We start from the raw sequence: 21,842 nt of genomic DNA, 5'->3' as shown, positions 1-21,842 counted from the left end.
CATGATTTGTTCATAGGGGGTTTGCCATTTCCTCTATCTGAGGCTGAGAGAGTGTGACTTGCCTAGTGAGTTTCATGGCCAAGTGGGGATTCAAACTCTGGTCTCCAGCAGTGGCAACATTGAGGTTTATTTTATTTATTTATTTAATTTATGGTATTTATACGCTGCCCTTCAGCCGTAAAGGCTATCAGAGCAGCTTATAATCATTATTTTTAATTAGACGGTTCCCTGCCCTCAGGCTTACAATCTAAAAGACATGACACAAAAGGAAAAGGGAATGGTAGTGGGAAAGGGGATGAGGTCCAGTGGTTATTCTCTCCCTCTGAGGCCTTTACCAAGGCAGATGGACTGGAGGGAGGGCTCTTCTTCTTCAGTTACCCAATGTGGATGGGCAAACTAGCTTGTCCTCTCCCCTTGGCCATCCACCCAGACTGCTGCTGAGGGGAGTGGAACTGCAGCCTCCAGAGTGCCCTCAAAGCCTGGCATGGCTGCTCTAAGAGTGGCAGTGATATGTTACAGAATATTGGCCTGCCCTCTATTATTATTATTATTATTATTATTATTATTAACCTTTATTTATAAAGCGCTGTAAATTTACACAGCGCTGTACATACAATCTTTTAGTTAGATGGTTCCCTGCCCTCAGGCTTACACTTCAACAGGTCACTATGCTATAGAGAGATAAATTCTCAACTATTTTCATTTCATTATATATTCATTTCAATATAGCAATAGAAAGTACATTTCTATACTATTTAGTGAATTAACACTCCCAAGCAGTTTACAATTGCCCCCAACAAGCAAGATACTCATTTTACCAACTTACAAAAAGATGGAAAGCTAAGTGGACCTCGGAGCCCTGCCTGGGATCAAACTCACAACCTTGTGGCTGTGAGTGGCTGCAGTACTGGCATTTAACCACTGTGCCATCAGGGCTCCATTATTTGCCAGTATGACTATTTACAGTAGTTTTCTCCCCTTTGTGGGGGAAAATGAGTATTCCTCCGTGGCATTCTCCCTGTATTCTACTCTCCCAAAATATTCTACAGGAATTATTCTGCAGAGAAAATTAATAGGGTTTTGTTTTTTTGTTTTTTTGGTACAGGTAATGCATTTCCTACACTAAAAACTGGAATTTTATTGGATCAAAACTACACATTTTTCTCTGCCAGACAATTCTTTTGCAATGTTTCAGAACATAAAATACCAGGACAAAACTGCAAAGATCTTGCTGGTCTATTATTCTTCCAAGTACTGTTTCCTGGCTGTCAGACCCTCCCTCCCCCCCCTTTTTTTTTTTAAACTTTGGAATGAATGAATAATTGTGAATATGTTTTCTTTCCATCCACAATATGCTACCACCAGTGTGAAAATTAGCTTCAAGTGTCCATCCAAGACAGTATTGTGTATGGGAGCTTGGGGTTGTATTGTCTGTTATCCCAGATAGCAAAATTATTATGGGACAACTTTGATATTTTATTTTGTTAGTCCCGAATAAGGCTAGCAATGACTACCATTGTTTATAGTTACATTTAAGTTTTTACATGCAAATCTCCTAGTTTCTTAATAATTCCCATTGTATTGTCATGCTAGTAACAAGTAGGGTTGCCATGTCCTGCTTTTAGGTGGGACAATCACGGGTTTCAGCCTCCCATCGTCCAGTCTGCCACCCTTCTCCTCCAGCCCACTGTCCTCCTCCTTCTTCAGTCCTCCTCCCTGGCCCTAGGAAGCACAGTCGGACATCCCGCCACTTCCCAGCCTTGCAACCAATCAGAGAGGCTTCCTGGGGTGGGACGTCTGGTTGCAAAGGCTGCTGGGGCTTGTAGTCGCAGTGGGTTCCTACTGGTGACTACAAGCTCCAGTGGCCATTGCAACTGGAAGTCCCGCCCCCAGAAGCCTCTCTGATTAGTTGCAAGGCCGGGAAGTGGCGGGACATCCACCCCATCCCAGTTTGGTGGAGGATGGATATGGCAAACCTAGTAACAAGGCTTGAATAAGACTTCAGTATCTACACCCAGGCACTTAGATACCAGCGTGGAATGAAGAAGCTAGACCAGACAGCTCAAAAGTGAAGAGATTTATTTATAAGTGCTAAGTAGAAGCTATATACAGAAACAGGAACTGTACAAACAAAACAAAGTTCCTTTCTGACTCTCAATAGCTCTCACACAACAACTCACCAGCTACTCTGTAACCCACACAATGTAACCCACATTGTTTATATTAAGACACAGCCTTATATACCCTAGGTTGATGCACCAGCACATGGTATAAGCCATTACCTCAGTGTGCTGAGTCGTTCAAACACAGGTGTACTCTGAATACACATCTGGTGCCTGGCCTCTAGGACGTTTATCCACATGCCCTGACCTTGTCACACTCCACACAGAAATGATGACTTTGCAGTTCTATAGATGTTAATTTTCACTGCCAATACTGCTGACATGTATTGGTCTTGAGCCCACTATAAAAAACACTAAAACTTGTCATGTGGCTCAAGTGATAAAAGGAGCCAATGATGTCATGAGAACTACAGGTACATGACACATTCATATTTTGACACACACAACCCAACCTGGCATAGCCATGCAGCAGAGAGGCACATTTGCTAGCCTTGAAGGGAAAGAGACCAGTATGAAACATCAAGGCACATAGAGCCATGATGGAGAGCCTCTTCATTTTTGCCTTCTGCAATTTGATCCACCCTGCTACCTCTACGAGAGTATGAACTGTGCTGGTCACTACTATGCCAGGTAGGATTCCCCCCTTCCTTTTCCATGGGTTTCCTGTCTAACCCACATTGTTATTTGGAGTCTTAGACAAATAGGCTAGGGTGGTGTCTTAAATAGTTGGTCACGTGGCAGGTAGTAGGGAGAGAGGTAGGATTCTGATGAGCACCTATGGTGCCCCTTTTGGTGCAAGAGAGGCCTCTGGAACTGCCTGTTTAGGTTCTGTTACTAGGAGGGGTGAGGAAAGCGACTTTCCTTGGGGCTAGCCTGAGGCTAAACCCTCACTTTAAGTTCTGTGAGTTGGGGGGAAGGAATCTTAGGTGGGCCTTGCAGTTGAATGCTGGCTGGGAAGCAACCCAGCTTGGTGGCTCAAATGTTTCACCCAGAGGAAGCTGTGGAGGAGGTCTAGGGAAAGACACCTGCCTCAGTTGCTACCTCACTTTGCTTTGCAGCTCTCAAAGGGGGAAACAATACATTGTAGCTCAAATTACAACCCAGTTTATGTGTTTCATCTCATTATTTCCTGAGAGGGTCAGCAAAAGGATTGCCCATATGCCTTTTCATTTAAATTATATGAATTGACTGATTTAAGTGTAGGCTTAGAAGGTAATGATGCACACACTGCTAAGTATTAATTCTGTACATGAGTGTGCCCCCATGGGGTTTATCCAGAAGAAGACTTCAGTGGAATGCTTATATAGTTAATACTTTACTAGTGTCTGTTATTGACAAGAATCCTGTTGATGCACTATGATAGAAGTTGAACTTTTTCCAAGGGCATGCAGCAGGACAACAGAAGGTAGTTAAAGGCTGGTATTCTGTTCATGACGTTTACATGTGTAACCTCCCATTGTTTTGGTCATTGCAGAAGAAGGTATTTAGCACCTCTTTTTGCAATTATCCCTATGTGAAACATCAGCTTGCCACTGCAGGGGGACTTCCTCACAGCCAATCAGTAGCTAGGAGAATGGGAGAATCTCAGCCACGATCAAGGTGCAGTTTTGTAACTGGTAGAAATGAAGAGCCATTACCATCTTGGACTTTCCCCTTCTTCTAACTGCATAACTGCACCAGACAGTGACTGAAATTCTACTGCCTCTCTGCAAACATTGATTTACCATGGGCATGAACCCTAGGGATCACCTGGTTATAGTCTCACAGAACCAAAAACTAGGAAGAACTATTGTGACAGAAAGTTACATTCTTCCAGCATCCAACCAATTCTCAACCAAATCTGCCAGCCCCAAGCACACTAGCTCACCAAATCTTCACTTCCTTCACAGTTGCTGCTCCCATGGCCTCTTCCATCCTGTTGGTATTCTTACTACATGGGTGTAGTAAAATAATAGGCTTGAGGTACCATAGCTTTTTCCAAGACATGCAATAGAGCTAATATTACTAATGCACTGTGCACAGGTTTTATCCAGTAACTATATATGATAAACACAAGAACATGTGAGTGAATGAATGAATACACAGTGAGTAATTGCAGTTATATAATGCACTCTCCCCTCTTTAATGTGAGATTCTAGGTGATACAATTTAGTTACTTAAATGGATCCTTACTCTCATTTTTATTTTATTTTTATTTTTTAAGTGCCAGATCTGACAGCACTGGGAAAGTGACATTTTCTCTTTCATATTATGTTTGGCTTCTTCAAGGAAAAAAGCTGTTTAAATATTTGTGCACAATGCATGTTATTTTGGGATGATAAAGGTAGATAATTAAGTATTGAAGATTGTAGTCATTTGATTTGTTACTGAGAAACGGGCAAATAAAGCCATGAATAAAGTATAATATAACATTCAGACCACAGTTCTGTCTTCTTAGGAACTATGTTTGACTGTGAAAAATCTTAATGCAAGCCAGAGTGTTACCTCTGTGCTGCATGTCATTTAAGTAAATACCCCTAGTCATAGCAAGACCTTTCAAAAGTTGAAATGTTATGATTTGTATCCAGTCATAACTCTGTACAATTGGAAAGCAGCTCCCCCCACCTATGCAAGGCAGCCCTTTGTTCTTCATGCCATTTTATTTAAGACTGTCCACAAACCCCCAGGACCAATGAAGGTAGGGGTGCCACTGTGGTGGTTAACTCTGGAAAAACAGATGCCCTAACTTGTATGGCAATGGCTAGAATCTGGTTGGCCTCAACTAGAGCTGATCAACTGAATCAGTTGTTGAATGGTGAGTCATAGGCAAATTCAACTGATTCAGTGAGTCTACTCTGTTCAGGACTCGCAGTAGGATTTAATAACTATTTTCTACAACTATAAAGCTGCTATTGAATGCATTTTTTTTGTATTTAATTGTGTCTTGCTCTCATGCTGCACCAACAGGCAGAGTGCTAGAGATCCAGAAGCCATAGGAACAAGTAGTCTCCAATACAGTGGACCCTTGTTATATGCTGGGGTTTGGTTCCAAGATCCCTCATGGATAACAAAATCCATGGATGCTCAATTCCCATTAAATATTGTGACATAGCAAAATGGTGTCCCTTATAAAAAATGGAAAATCAAGGTTTGATATTTGAAATTTATAATTTTTTTGAACATTTTCAAACCGTCAGTGCTTGAATCAGTGTATAAGAAATCTGTATATAAGAAGGGCCGACTGTAATAAACAGTCCAGAGACAGAAACCATAAATCAAAGGAAAGTCCACGGGGAGCTAGATAATGGAGTCAAGAAACTGTCCAGGGTCATAAAACACAGAGTCAGATCTCACAGTAAACACAGGCTTAAACAGAAGCCAAGTTTGTTTCCAGCAACTGAAAGGCAGAAAGGCCCTTGACTTCTAAAGCATGCTGATCCAGCTTCACCCAACTTGCAGACCATATTTCAAGAGTGCATTTCCCAGCAACATGTGTACAGTCTCCCACTTTGTCTGTGGGGAAAGGACTGGATTTGTTTCAGATGCAAAAGCCTTCATCTTTGCCAAGGACTTGGAGCTATCTCTTCTACTTTCTCCTCCTGTGGAGCACTCTGGTGGCCACCAGACTGAGCTGAAGGAAGGCACAGCTGCATTAGGTCTGTTTCATCTTCTGAAGCCAAACACTTAAGAAGGGAGGTTGATAGGTTGCTTTGTTTCATCTTTGGAAGCTGAACTCTCAAGGGGGGAGGCTGACAAAACTGCAATATAGGCAATATATCACATCTGAGGGATGCAGATTAGTTTAGGGTGAGGAAGGCATCCCTGTAGCACCTCAGTTTTGTATTCAAAAAGAAGGGAATGGTGACAGTGCTCAAAAGTTGGTGGACTTCTACTGGTGCCCCTCAGCATCTCAGCTCCAAAGAAACTGCCTTACTTTAGCTAATGGCAGGGCCAGGTCTGCCCATGTACCCCCTGCACTAAGGTTGCACTAAGTATCATGCATCAAATACATCAGTTTGTAAAATTTGAAGTCTCTCTCTTTCTCCATGTATGTGTGTGTATGTTGAGAGAAAGACTTCATTTTTACAGTCTGATACATTTGTTCCCCTTATTATCTTTTGGCTAAATAAAGGAGAAAGAGCAGAGGTATCTGTCCTTTGACTAATATAAATTTTGCTTTAAAAATTGATTTGTGAGGCCATGGTTCTAATTGATGGTGGGGGGATATAAAATTTCAGCAGTATGCTTATATTGGAGGGGGGGGGGGCACAACACACCAGAGCTGCTCCTTTTTCTTCAGATATGCAACAGCAGATGGACAGTACTGGGGTGGATCTGCTGGCCACTCAGTGACCATTTGAATTGGGGGCAGACAGAGATGCTACTCATCAAGAGGATTTCAGCTTGAGATTTCATCAGGCACTGGCCAAATACTCTGAGGCCCATCTTCCTACATAAAAGGTTGGATCTGGAATGTTCTTTCATAGGCACTAGTGTCTCCTCTACTCAGAATGTTCCTGTCAGTAAAACAAAGGAACAAACATTATTTTCACCAGCTTTTCCCATCTCTCTGAAGCACACAAGCAATATGTTCTGGAAGGTCCCCTCCCCTCAACTCGCCAGAACAGATGTTTGAGAGACAGTACATAGATAGTGTGGGGGACAGGGGGTGAAGATCTGGGGGGGGGGGAAATACAGACTCTCCCATTCTGCCAGTGGGATTCCTCTGCTGGGCCAGGAACCTTCTTTGGGTGGAAAAGTCCTTCTGCCCATTGGAGGTATATTTGGAATTATGCCCGGTATCTTATACCTATTGAGTATGTCATAGAATGTATGCTTTTCAAAGCTCCAGGCTTAACCATATTTGCTCTTAGTGCCTAAAACTGAGTTTTACTTGTCATAAAATAAAGAACGTATCACCATTTTAAAAACAACACCAACACAGTCTATTCACTGAAGACCACTATGGTGGCCCATTAATCGTGAAAGCAAATGTTCAATACTCTGAATATCTAGAGCGGTTGTGTAAGAGGCTGAAAATAAAGAAGCTGGTAGGGATGGTCACATTTCAATGTGTCAAAAAAGCTAACAAATAAATGCCAAAGATTCAACACTAGAACTTCTGTTAATATACATAAATAATAAATTATCTGAAAAGGTGACAATATGTATAGATGGCACAACCTGACTGAGCTTATCAAGACAAGAGAACATTTCTGGGACTTCCAGGATAGAAGTGAATGAGCAAAGTGTAAAGGTAGACAAAATTCATTGCCTCCTAGAGTGTACAGTATTAATTACAGATATATATGAGAGCTTTTTAAATGACCTTTGGCTTTTGTAAAGAAGATTATGTTGATGATCCTGCTAAGGAGAGCTCAAGGAAAATCCCATATTTGAAAAGCTGTGGGAGAAGCCTGGGATGAGCCTGGGTTGCATATGGGTTGCCTACTGCCCGGCAATGGAGCAATGCAATGGGATCCATTTTCAAGGGTTCCTCCTGGTGCAAAAATATTGTGTGTTAATCTTCATAAATGAAGAATAGAATGGAATAAATAGTATGTTTAGCAGAACCAATCTAAGACTTTGCTTTTATTTTCTTTTGGTCTGAAGTAGATCAGCAAATGGTACCCTCTGCACATGTAAGTCAAGGTGTATAACACTCAAGTTATTTTTCAGCCAAATTATTTTGATACCTGAGGCTGAAAATCCCACAAACACCTCTTTCTAGCCTTGGTTGTAAAAATATAGTAAGCAAAAAAATTAATCAGGGAGCAATTGCTGCCCGTTTGTAGTACCTAAATGTTGCTATCTGTGGAGACTGCCTCATTCTTCCTGGTATTACTAGTGAACTCTTGTTTGAAATAGAAGAAAAAACATAAGCTATGAGCAGCCTTCTGGATATGATAGCAATTGGTTGTACAAGAAGGACAACATACAAGAAGGATAACAAGAAATCATGTCCGAGATCCAACATGGGAAGGATGGTACAGTCTTCTAGTAGACCCCTTGAGGTTTCATTCCATCAGGGTTGATGGAGACAGCTAGTTCCTGGAAGGTTAAAAGAAACTACAGTATATAAAATCAAAAATCATCTGCAAGACTTTGACATCAGTCATGAAGTCAAAATACTCTTCCTCAATATTCTCTTAATTCGTTTTGCCTGTTTATAAACTGTAAGCTGCTTTAGACAGGGACACATTTTTATTATTATGCATTTTTCAAGAACAAAATGGGTGCCAAGCATTTAACAGCAGACAAGCAACCAAGCAGACAAGCAACTACTGCAGTTTTCACATGGTTTGTTTTCTGGAAACTTTATTGTCCCTGTAGCTCACCTCTTGAACTATGCCCAATCCTTCTTGAACTATGATGTCTACAATTGCTGAACAGAATGCCTCCTAGACTTGAGTAAAGCAACACAATTATTAATTCCTACAACTGGTGGAGGAAGGGAGACCCAGTGTTCCAGGCTTGTTAAAGCAGTCTAAAATGGCATTGGCCTTTTGTTCCAAAGAAGTACATTGTTGTGTCTTATTTAATTTACTTATTATAAGAGTCTACATGCTTCAGAAAAGTGCTGCTGTGTGGCCACTTATTTCCTTTTTTCAAAAGCAAACACGCAGTGCTTTTTCCTCATGTGTAACACTTTATATTTGCCCTTTCTGGGATTGAATGTGTAGCTATCTGCCTAGCAATCACATGGATCTATTACATAGAGTATAATATTTCATCATCAAAATGAGAATGTTGCCACATGAGAAGACCAATGAAGGTACCCATGTTTAGGCTGAATACAACCACAAGGGATGAGATTTAGCTGAAATGTTCAACATAGTAATCCCCTACTTGCTTGGTGGAAAGATTAACTATTCTGTGTGTGCTTCATAAAGAGAATGCAACTGTAATCCAAAGTATTGTTCTTATTAATATTTTTGTTATTTTTTCTCTATCTGCCATGTTCACTCTTGAAAACATATAAATATATATCCAATGAATCTGTCAACCCTGACTGGGATAAATGTCTACACTGTAAAATTAATGCAGTCTGACACCATGGCTCCATCCTATGGAATCCTGGGATTTGTAGTTTGTTGTGGCACCGCTGTTCTATAACAGAGAAGGATAGAAATTACACAAAACTACATATCCCAGAATTCCACAGCATTAAGCCATGGCAGTTAAAGCAGAGTCAAACTGAATTAATTCTGTAGTGTGAATACAGCCAAAGTCAGGAACAAAAGCTTGTCCTCAATCCCATTCCCTTATTGGGCCCTACCTTGGCACATACTGGAAAAGATTGGCTGGTATCCTGTCAGTGCCATTTTGTTGTTATTGCAGAGATTGGAATTCTGTACTTGACTGCACTATGACCAATCCCACAATCACTTTTTTAGTACTGCACCTCCTTGCCCAAAGACACTTCATGGAAAGCAAGGGAAATGGCAGAAAAGTTTCCAGCTTTTTCCCTATAACTGGATAGACAGTGATTTATATCCTTCTGGACGTTCCGGGGATCCTCTGGAGGTCTCTGAGGATGCTGTGCATCCAGCTGTAGGAAAGTAGCTGGATGATTTTCTCCATTCTCCCTACTCTTTACTGGCCAGGAAATTGCCACATTTGGGACCTGCAGTAGAAAAAGATGGCTTTTGCAGGGGATGGTGTTTAGATGGGAAATGTATCATAATTTTGCATGTGGAATGTGCCTCTTGGTCTAGGATCTTTCTGTTATGTTCTTAAATCTTATTCTAGAACATTTAGCCCCCTACCAAAGTAAATATCCAGCTCTTATATTTTGTGTTTATCTGTTGACCCGAGTACTTCTCCCCAATGCCATATCTGCTCATTGCTGGGATTCTTGCTTAGGTTACAGCTTCAGTTCTGCAGACACGTGTATGATGGACATCCTAAGTCCTCTGTGTTACAGGACAGCTCAGACCATTGACTTTGCAAAACTCACAAAATGAATCTTTGTGTTTCTTTGCTACTGTTCAGTTACCAGGACATCTAGAGGTAATAAAATACTACAACTGCTGAGATTGTTGAGTCCAGCAAAATTCTTCCAAGGCTACTCCATACCTCTAAGCTTATTTGGAAAAGTGCAGGTGTATTGTATTCACACAATTAACATCATATCTGAGTTGGGCCTTGAAATTTTCCTTTCTTCACAATGCACCCCTCACTTCTCTGAGTCTTTCTTTTTCTTGTAAGGATAGGGCTTCAAAATTGTGCTAAAGCAGAGATGACCTCATGTCAGTTTACTTTTTCGCAGTTCTCTGTCTTGGAATAGGAACATGAGGCTCCTATTGGATGAACTCTTCTATTTTCAATAGCCAAAGCTGGGTAAAGTGGTCTAATTGTCCCAAAAGTCTAGGATATGGTTTCTCTTTCACCCTCCCTAGTAAAATTTTCATCACTGGTGATTTAACAGCATTATGTGGGCATGGCTATAGTTTCCATTTAGGCTCTGAATGGATGTGTGTTCTGACATTGTGGAATATGCAAGAAATTTCTTTTAGTGTTCATATTATTGCATCTTCCTTTGCCCTGAAATCTCTCTGACTTATTAAAAAAAACAACACCCACTTCTTGTGATTAAGATTCAATGAACTGAATGTAGCTATGCCAGATCTCTCTGATTTGGAAGTTTGGTTGTTGTCCGCAGCTGGTTACCTCTGTCCTGTGTGGTAGAGGGATTCATTTGTACAACATTGTTGAATAAATTCATAACAGCATTTGACCTACTCTTATCAGAAGATTTCAGAGATCAGAGAAATTTGTTTAGGGCTCTACATGAAATGTGTGCACACTTCACAAGAAACACTAAAATAATTGGCACTAATTGGCATCCTTGCTGGCAGTGTCATTGAAGAGATCAAGGTGCAATGCACACAGGTGGAAATGTTCTTTGACTTGTAAGGGTGGGTGTTTTAGGTCAAGGTTGCTGCTCTTTGAAGTAGAGCTGATCTGTTGTTACTGGAGCAGAACCCCTCAGTGGATACTTGGAGGTTTGATCTCCAGGGCTGTCACTGAGAACAGAATTAACTTGAAAATAAATAAGGATGTTGTCGAGTGACTTATTTTTATATCCATGAAAGAAGATATGCATATGTTTTAAAACTCAAGCTTATCGCTACTTCACATTGAATTTCCAAAATGTGTGTGTGTGTGTCTGTTTAGTAATGTTTCTTAAATCTTTATCTGATATGATGCCTTTCAAAAGACACTTTGTCACTTAAACATTTAGTGGGAATAAACTTTAAAAATGAAAAACGTGCCACCATCATTATCTCTGTGAAACAAATGTGGCATGAAGTGTTTCTCAAAATAGCTTATGAAATGTGATAAATTTTGCATAAACATTCTTATTGAAGGTAACCAGTCACAGTCAAAGAGATAAGGAGAAAAAACATGGAATTTCTAGTCAATCCAGAAACCTCACAATGAAAAACCATGCTGCAAATGAAGAAACAATCAGACTAACTAGCTAATAATAAGAATACATATCATCAATTATATTCAAAAGCATAAATGATAGGATAGAGTGGGGAAATCTGTTTTTGTTGTTGTTGTGATGATAAATGAATTGACGCAACTCAACCAATGGTGATATGCAATTCTTTAGAGTTTCTTGGGTATGTTGAATTCACCAGCCTGCTTTAATAACCACACATGGGTCATCTGGCTTAGGGTACAATATTTGTATTTTTGCTTTAACAATTCTGTAACAAGGTGATGTTCTCCAGAGGGTAGCTATAATAGCTTTATTGCCTTTTTCATTATTAAGACCTCTTAAGATAATTGTTTTCAAAATTGTCATACATGCTTTTCTGAACTTCCAGTATGAGCACTGATTTATGCTGTTCGTGATTTCATTTCTGCTCTGTTTCACACTGTGTTAATTTTCATTAAGTTCATTATGTCTGAGACCTCTTAAGGGATTTATTTAAAATTCAGCTTGTGATTAGACCCATCTTGTATACTTTTCTGCTGGAACAATATCTATTTTTTTTTGTCCCAAAGATAACAAGATGTGAGTTATGGTAATAATGCTGTTTCTAAGAGTGCCTGCATTAAATGCATTAGTGATATTAATAAGTTGCTGTAATTATTTTTTGATGTACAAAAACACAAAAGGTTTTGATGAGGAAAGATAAATTTAACAGAAATAGGTTAAAGAAATAAATCTCTGTTAGACAGTTCTCATATTACATGCTTCTTTTAGATAATATACAGGATTAGATGAACTTGAAAATAGGAAGTCAATATAATTTTACAGGATTTAGTGAGTCAGTTCATCAGAGACTAAAGCATGCAGATATTTAATTTAAAAAACAGCAGTTTGCAGCCTGGCATAAAGCTTTCCCTAAAGCCAGTAAGGAACATCTTGACTGCAGCAGTCATCAATATAAAAAGCAACCCACACAACCGATATATCTTACCAGATATATCGTGTATTATTGTTGAAGCTGTTGTTATAATTTTAAAAAGTTATTATCTGGTAAAATAAGTATTAGAGTTGTTATCAATAGCTATGGTTAATGTATTTCCTATATATTATTATGTAAAATACCTCTGATAAACCAGAGATCTAACAGCTGTTATTTGCAGGGGATATTCTCTGTCTCTCCCCCTCCCCGCTCTTTCTGCTCCTCTCCCCAGAAGAAATTAACAAAATTACTTTAAAAAATCAACTTTACCTTGATGCAGCTAAGGGTCACAGTCTTGTAGAAACAGGTGTAGCAAAAAATCTATGTAGGGTGATTTTACTTTAGCTCAGAGCAGGTTAGGCCAGAAATAACCCTCGAGATTGTTTCCCTTAGTGTATACTCTAGTGTAGCCCCCTCTCCCCCCCCCCTCTGTTAGTAGTTTGTGATTTGGCACAAGTTCTTTTATTGTTTTAATTGCATTGTTTTTAATCTATATTGGATGTATGTTGTTATTGTTGTTAACCGCCCTGATGTTTCGAAGGGCGGTATATAAATAAAGTTTTTATTTATTATTTATTATACTGAGAGAAAGATGGACCAAAGAAATTGCACAGAGGCAGAATTCTATAATTAAATATTTCTTTTATTGAGGGAAAATCACACAACAAGTTACTAACACGCACACATTCATACAAGGCTCAGGAAATCAGGGGTTAGGTTGGAAAAGACTGAAGGCCAAACAAACGTCAATACTTAACACAAAACGAGGCTTGCTTCTGGATCCAGTTGGTTGAGATGAAGTAGGACATGGCAGGAGCTAATTCGGAATTCACAGAGACAGGATGTCCCCATGACATCCAAACTAACACACTAAGCAAGGGTTTCAGGGACCTTATATATCTAGCTTCTGGGCAAAAGTGATTCCATATCTATGGGTGAAGTCATGATCTGGCAGTATTCAAGGTGGGAATGGGTGCTTGATTAAGCCTATTAGGCTAATCCAGTGAGATATCCTTCTGCTAATAGAGGTGTTAGTGTCCCATTTGCAACTCCCAAACTATCTGCTTAGCCTACAGGTACCTGGGGCATTGTTCCCCAATGGTCCCATTAGTCTGACCTCATCAGGGTGTAGTGTGGACATGTCCCCTTGCTTTGGAGATTATGATGGACTGCATTGCAGGGTCCATCTGGGATCATGTGGAAAATTACACACACCAAAATTTCATAATATCTCAATGTTGGTAACACAGACTTCCTGATGCTTCTTTCAAGCTGGAAAGGGGGAACTGTGTATTAAACTCAATGGCAGGCTTCATGCATGAAATGTAAAATTCCCATGTTCAATTTCTGAATATCAACATAGGGCTGGGAAAGACTTCTGGAAGGCAACTGTCAATCACAATAGGTGAAGTGAAGATAAATGGATCCTTGAGAGCTTTTTATGGTTCCAACTCAGTCACTGGGGCAACATGGGTATATCTTCTTGTAAAGTAATTAGGCCTATCAATTGTTCTGGAAAGAACAGGAGGAAGCTAGGTCTTCCATGGTTGTTTTTTTCTCCGATAAACAGCTATATGACATCAGGATTAGTCCAAGAACTTTTGCTCCCTGAAGTAGAGTAGCAAATGATAGAGATATCTTCATATCCAGGTCCAGAGGTACGGTACTCAAAATAAGCCAAACTGTGCTGGAATATGAGGCAGAAAATCCCACCAGTACTTCACCCTGTTCCTAGGATTAGAAGTACCTTAGTAACACATTTAAATAGTCAATCATTCAGTGTTTTTTCATGACACCCCAAACATGGTGCTTGTGGTGGTTACCTCAATGGCAGGGCTGATCTTGACTGACATACTTGTAGACCAGTGGTCCCCAAACTTTTTCAGACTGCTGCCCCCTTTCCTCTCAGGCGACAACCCTGGAGCCCCTCCCCCCAGGCCATTTCCCCCCAAACTGTGCTCTTTAAGGACTTTACTTCCCAGAATCCAAGACTATTGGCCAACATGGCTGAGCCTTCTGGGAGATGAAGTCCAACATGGCTGAGCCTTCTGGGAGATTTGGGAACCACTGCTCCAGAAGATATTTACTTCTGTCAGCCAGGACTAGATTGGCAACTATCAGCCAGAGGACATTTTCTTCATCTGCCCCTAGACTGTAGAATGACTTGCTGGAAGAGTTTTGACAGCTGAATATGTCAGGGATGATGGGAGTTGTAGCTCTTCACCTCTGGCTCAAACTCACCACCTTGTTACGCACCGGCACTGACCAGTTTTGGCCAGTGGTTAAAGCTTTGCTCTAAAGCAGCAGAGTTACAGAGAATAGGCTGAAGACCCTGACAAACTCTCCAAGCCTTCTCATTCTTGCTTCCACAGAAGTCTTCACACTTCTTCAGGATCCAGCTGGCTCTTGTCTCTTGACTCAAGACACCAGACAACTCAGTAGTCTTATATAAAAGATCTACTTTATTCTACTATATACAGCTCCAAAACTATCCAACACAACTCCAATATTCCTCCACTACTACTACCCACAAAATACATTGGGATTCATAGCCATTATTATAGCCCTTGGAAAACACCACCCACTCTTGTCAGTTTCCACCCAGTGGGCGTGTACATCCATTTTCATTGGTTCTCTGGGTTCAACCCACAATTAATGATTTCATCATTTCACCTTGTCCACTTAACAATTCTCAGGTGTGTTCAATTATTCACTTTGCATTTCTGTCCTTGGCATTTAGGACTTGCTAATTACATTACCTTTTACACCTGTGTGGCTTCTAATTGCTTTTGCTGAGTCATCCTGACTCTCACATACATGTTTTATTTCTTACACTGTATATCCCATGTTGCTTTTTCCTTAACAGAATAAACTGTATGAATTAAAAGATTAAATTAAAAAAAATAAAGACCATTTCTGCTTGCAAGCTTATCAGGATTATTTTTAAATAGTGAATTTTAAATGATAAATTCTAAATATGGGTTGTTTTACTATACTTTAGGATCCTGTCCAGTACCTTCATAGCTGCCTTTCCCCTTCCTATTCTTCTCCTAATTTCTTGGCTCCAGTCTCTGTTTTGATCAATATTTGAGCCAAGATATGAAAATTCTTTGATGATTTCAATTTCTTCATTATCTTGGATGCATTCTTGTAGATTTTCTATGATAATTATTTTTTTTAAAATATTCAGCATTAATCCTGCCTTGGCACTTTCCTCCTTTACCTTCTTCAGTGTTATAGTTCTTTGTTAGTTTCTGCTAGTAATAGTGTATCATCTGCATAGATTGTTAATGTTCGTTCCTCTGATCTTTACTTCTCTTGAATAATAGCAATAGGAAGTATATTTCTATACCTTCTTCAGTGTTCTAGTTCTTTGTTGGTTTCTGCTAGTAATAATAATAATAATAATTTTAATATATACCGCCTTTCCAAAAGATCAAGGTGATTTACAAAAATACATAAACAAATACATAGCACATACAGACTAAAATTCCCTCCCTTATCCCTTAACTAAAATACAATAATCAAATTATAATTCAAATTAATTAAAACTTTAAAATAAATAAAATTAAAATAAACAGAGTTAAAATTTTAAAATTTAAAAATAGGCTGGCATGGGGAGGATATTTGGGGCAGCCAGCAGACAATCTGCATCAATGAGCAAGAGGATCAATCAGGAAACGCCTGCCAGAAAAGATCTGTCTTGATGGCCTTCTTAAAGGCATCAGGAATGGTAATATGATGGATCTCCTCTGGCAGATCATTGCATAGTTTAGGTGTGGCAGCCGAGAAGGTCCTCTTGGTTAACCACATCCAACCTGGTCTTGCTTGGCTTCAGTAAACTCATCCAAGAGGACTTGAGTCTGTGGGGTGGATTGTGTGGAAGGAGGCGCTCCCTTAAGTAAGCTGGACCCAAGCCATCAAAGACTTTAAAGGTTATTACCAACACCTTGTACTGCTCCCAGAAACTGATTGGCAGCCAATGAAGCGATTTTAATATAGGTGTTATGTAGTCACCTCTAGGTGTTCCGGTGACCAATCTGGCTAGTAGTTGTGGATCATCTGCATAGGTTGTTAATGTTCCTTCCTCTTCTTTTCACTTCTCTTGAATAAAACACCTTGGTTTCAGAACAATGAGCAAAGTTTAATAAGCCAGTTAGAGCTCTATGATCATCAAGAGAAGCTCTACTCTCTGCCCCACCACTTTACCAGGTTGATTTGGTGAGAACAAGGGAGAGGATATTCTTGGTAGCTTCTGGCAGTATTATTCCACTCGTGCAAAGCAAAATATAAATTAAAATAAACAAAATAAAAACAATCCTTGAAAACAAGTCAAAATAGGCCAGTGAAGCACAATAAAAATCTTAAAACAGTATTACAAATCTTCTATTTAAAAAAAAGACACTTTAGAAGGCAAGTTAAAAGCAATCTAGTTCATAGCTTAATAATACTGTACTCTTGTTACCACCAGTCATAAACTTCCTTTGTTTCTTTGTTTTCACATCAGTGCTGTTGCCAACAGTATCTCTGTTGTCTTTATTTAGCTTTACTTTTGGCAGGGATGTATATCCACACCAGGAATCCTTCAGTGAGTCTAGTGGCTGTTCCCAAACTTTGGAACTTCCTCCTTAGGGAAGCCAGGTTTGTATATGGTATTTTAATGAATGTTAAAGTTTTTAATGTTTAATCATTTTTTTAAAAAGAATACTTGTATTTTTACTTCGGGAACAAATATGGTGTAGTGGTGTTGGACTATGAGTCCGGAGAGCAGAGTTCAAATCCTATTAGGTGAATATGGCAAGTCAGTCTCTCTGCTTCAGAGAATGGGAATGAAAACACTCTGAAGAAACTTGCAAATGAAACCTTATGATAGGTTTGCATGAGGGTTGCCATAAGTTGGAAAGAACTTGAAGGGAAGCAACACACACACATTTATACTTTGATTAATGGCTTCAGACTTTATCCAACAAGACTGTTGTAGAGCAGCAGATCCATAATTGAAATAAATGTAAACATAATGGTATGGACCATTCACTATCACACATTCTCTGCAATTGCACAATGGTGCTTGTTCCGCTATCAGCATTCTGCCTCACCACATTAACCCTGCCTTTCTTCCTGAGTTTGCTGCACTCTACACACATAACTACATTCTGAGTTATGCATTAATCAAGAAAGCTGCCTGATGCAGCAGCTAAAACGGCCAATGCAGTTTTAGGCTGCATCAATAAAACTATAGTGTCTAGATCAAGAGAAGTAATAGTGCCACTATACTCTTCTTTGGTCAGGCTCCACCTGGAATATTGTGTCCAGTTCTGGGCACCATAATTCAAAAAGGATGTTGAGAAACTGGAGCATGTCCAATGGAGGGTAACTGGAATGGTGAAGGGTCTGGAAACCATGTCCTATGAGGAACGACTTAGGGAGCTGGGGATGTTTAGCCTGGAGAACAGGTTAAGAGGTGATATAGAACTGCTTAAATATTTGAAGGGGTGTCGAGGAGGGAGCAAGCTTGTTTTCTGCTGCTGCAGTGATCAGGACCCAGAGCAATGGATGCAAGCTACAGGAAAAGAGATTCCACCTCAATATTAGGATGAACTTCCTCACAGTAAGGGCTGTTCGACAGTGGAACACACTCCTTCTTCAGAGTGTGGTTGAGTCTCCTTCTTTGGAGATCTTTAAGCAGAGGCTGGATGGCCATCTGTCAGGGATGCTTTGATTGAGATTTCCTGCATGGCAGGGGGTTGGACTGGATGGCCCTTGTGGTATCTTCCAACTCTACGATTCTATGATTCTAAGTAAGGATCACATTGGTTTCCTTCAAAATATGGATGGAAAGAATCCTGGCATATCCCTAATTTGGAACATACAAAATGAACAGTATTCCAGGTATAAAAATCTTATAACATTATCATTGAATAAATGAGAGAGAGAGAGAGAACAACTGCTGTGTACTGCAGTGCTTTGTGATCTTCAGAAAAAAGAGTCTGTGTTGCATTCCTTATTTGACATGAGCAGGGAGCAGTTACTAGCTTCCCCTGCATCCAAAAAGAAAAGAAAAGAAGAAGCAGCAAACAAAAAACCCCACAGATATTAAAAGCCAAGGACATTGGAATCATAGACCTTCAAATGGAAAAATGGTCCTTAGAGAACTGTTTCAGTTCAATCTTAGTTCAGATTCCCCTCTAGTTTTGTATCTGAAAGATGTTGAAAAGAGTATTACAGTGAATGACTACTAGGAAGAAGCACAGTGTGTTCTAGATGGATGTCCGATAGGAACTATTGATGTGAGCTCTTAATAAAGTAATATATATATGCTATTTCACTATCTTTAATGCCATTTTTCTTTTGTTCTAACGTGGGTATATCATCATAGGATTTTTATTGCCGCTTTAGCCTTGTGTATTGTAAACTGTAAAGCGGTCTTGTCATGATAAACTGTGGAGTGTCCCCATGTAGCTGATGGTGATATTGACTTTCAGAAGATTCTTGTTGCCATTGCCAAGTGCAAGCAGGTTATTTCCCACCCCCAGGAAACTCAGTGGTGTGTTAACGGAAACATATTGCCTTCTTTTGTGTGTGTGTGTGTGTGTGTTTTTTTTTTAAAGACTGCAGTCTTTTCACTTCAACTTTGTTTGGACATTTAGAGAAAAGAATGCTACATATCTGTGTTCCTAAGTGTAGCTAATGTGAAGCAGAGTGTGAGGGCATACTGAGTAAGCTACTGCAGTGTGTGGTTTGATGCCAGGAGATGGAAGTGAGCCATTTCTGCTCATAAAGCACTTCATAGTAGAAGAGGAAGAGTTCACAGCATCATCCATCTCATTTACAACCCTCACAGGGAACACATCTAGTTTTTGGAATTTATCCTTTCCCTTGATAAAGAATTCTAGGAAACTTAAATGCTTCCACACTATACTGGAATTATAACCGATTCTATAAATTGCCTTCGTTTGGATTTTGGATTTTGTTCTGTTTGCGTGGGTCAACATGGAGTTGTCAGCAAAGTGTCTGTTGTTATATTCTAGCGTATAGCAGAGTTAGAAAGAAAATATTTTGAGGAACATGAAAGTCTACAACAATTTAAATATTCTAAATTATCACTATGAGAAGCAGAATTCTATACCAAAACATGAATAACATAAACAGGTCTTAAAGACTAGCTCTTCACTGAGTAGTAAAGTGCAATGATTAAGACACATCAATAATGAAATGCATTTTTCAAGGCAGCTTTACACTTGTAGAGGTGTAGTTTTATTGAATAAAATAATGCTACTATAAAATTATCCTCTGTAATAAATCATTAGAAATGTAGACATAACAAAATTAGCCTCTTTATAAAAGAAAAGGATAGCCCAATATCTTTTTCCTGCCTTTCAGAGTGGTTCTGTCAGACATTAACTGGAATCCTGTTAGGTTACATTACTGTAAACCAACTTGTAATAACAGAAAGTTGAATTTTACCATTGGTCAATGTTCACATACTCAGGAGGGGAGCTCAGTCTTTTGGACCATTATGCAAATGGAGCCACTATAAATTCATGGGTCCTACTGAGAAATGAGTATCATCACACCATGATTCCCATTGATTAATAGGACATGAGGCCCCATTATGCATTCAGGTGTTTCACACAGTGCCCTGTTGCACTATGGGACCTCCCATTATCAAATCAGACACCAAACAGAACACCCTGATGCACATCATCACAATTCACTAGAAGGCTTTTGTATTCTATCTGGAACATGTCTACATCATTACGTGTGACAGGGATCAAGGGTCCTAGTAGACCACAAGTTGAACATGAGTCATCAGTGTGATGTGGCAGCTAAAAAATCAATTCTAGGCTGCATCAACAGAAGTATAGTGTCTAGATCAAGGGAAGTAATAGTACCACTCTATTCTGCCTTGGTCAGGCCTCACTTAAAATACTGTGTCCAGTTCTGGGCACCACAATTTAAAAAGGATCTTGAGAAACTGGATCATGTAAAGAGGAGGATGACCAAAATGGTGAAGTGTCTGGAAAGCATGCCCTATGAGGAGAGACTTAGGAGCTGGGTATGTTTAGTCTGAAGAAGATACAGTTAAGAGGTGATATGATAACCATGTTTAAATATTTGAAGGGATGTCATATTGAGGCTGGAGTAAGCTTGTTTTCTGCTGCTGTAGAGAATAGGACCTGGAACAATGGATCCCAGCTAGAGGGAAAGAGATTCCACCTAAACATTAGGAGGAACGTCTCGACAGTGAAAACTGTTCGACAGTGGAACACACTCTCTCAGAGAGTTGTGGAGTCTCTTTCCTTGGTGGTCTTTAAACAGAGGCTGGATGGCCACTGTGGGGGGTGCTTTGAGTTTCTGCATTTTGGGGAGTTGGACTGGATGGCCCTTGTGGTCTCTTCTCTTATGATTCTATGATTCATCATAAAGTTATAAATAATAGCTTACAATACAAGCTCTTGGCCATTCTTTTTAGATACAGATAGTGTTTCAATAAATTCTGCAACATAGACTCCAATCATACATGGAGGGAGAAATTCCAGAAGTACAAGTGGGGTTCAGAAAAGGAAGACACACTAGGGACCACACTGAAAACATACAGATAATAGAGTGTACCAAACAATTCCAGAACAAAAAACCAGCACATGCTTTATAAAATATAGCATAGCATTTGACTGCATAGATCACAAAAAGCAATGGGTGGCTCTTAAGGTCATGGGAGGCTACATCTGGTAGTCCTGATAAGAAATTTGTACTTAGAATAAGAGACTATTGTTAGATCAAAATATGGAGAAGCAGAATGGTTTCCAGTTGGCAAAGGGATCGGGCAAGACTGTGTTCTATCACTATTTGCTCAACCTGCATGCAGAAAGTAGCATAAGAAGAGCACGTTTAGACTCAGAAGAAGGAGTAAAGATAGGAGGAAGGAACATCAACAATCTCAGATATGCAGATGACACCATATACTAGTGGAAAACATCATAGACATGGAACAATTACTAAGTTAAGAGAAGACAGTGTAAAAAGGTAAGATTACTGATGAACATAGAGAAAACAAAAATAATGACCCTGGTGGATCTACTTAAATTCAACCTAGAGAATGAGGAAATTGAAATAGTTAAAGAGTTCCCATACCTTGGATCAGAGACTGCAGTCACAAAATTTAAGAAGACTAGGAATAGGAAGGGCAATAAGGGGAAAAAACTAGACAAGATCCTAAAGTGTAAAGATATACAGCTGAACACTAAAGTTAGAAATGTCCAATCCCTTGTACTCCCTGTCGCCATGTATGTATGTGAGAGTTTGACAGTGC

Source organism: Sceloporus occidentalis, unplaced genomic scaffold (genome assembly GCF_023333645.1).
Source record: "Sceloporus occidentalis isolate IW3139 unplaced genomic scaffold, rSceOcc1.0.p SCAF_1, whole genome shotgun sequence".
NCBI lineage: Eukaryota > Metazoa > Chordata > Lepidosauria > Squamata > Phrynosomatidae > Sceloporus > Sceloporus occidentalis.
This window is presented reverse-complemented; position numbering follows the sequence as displayed.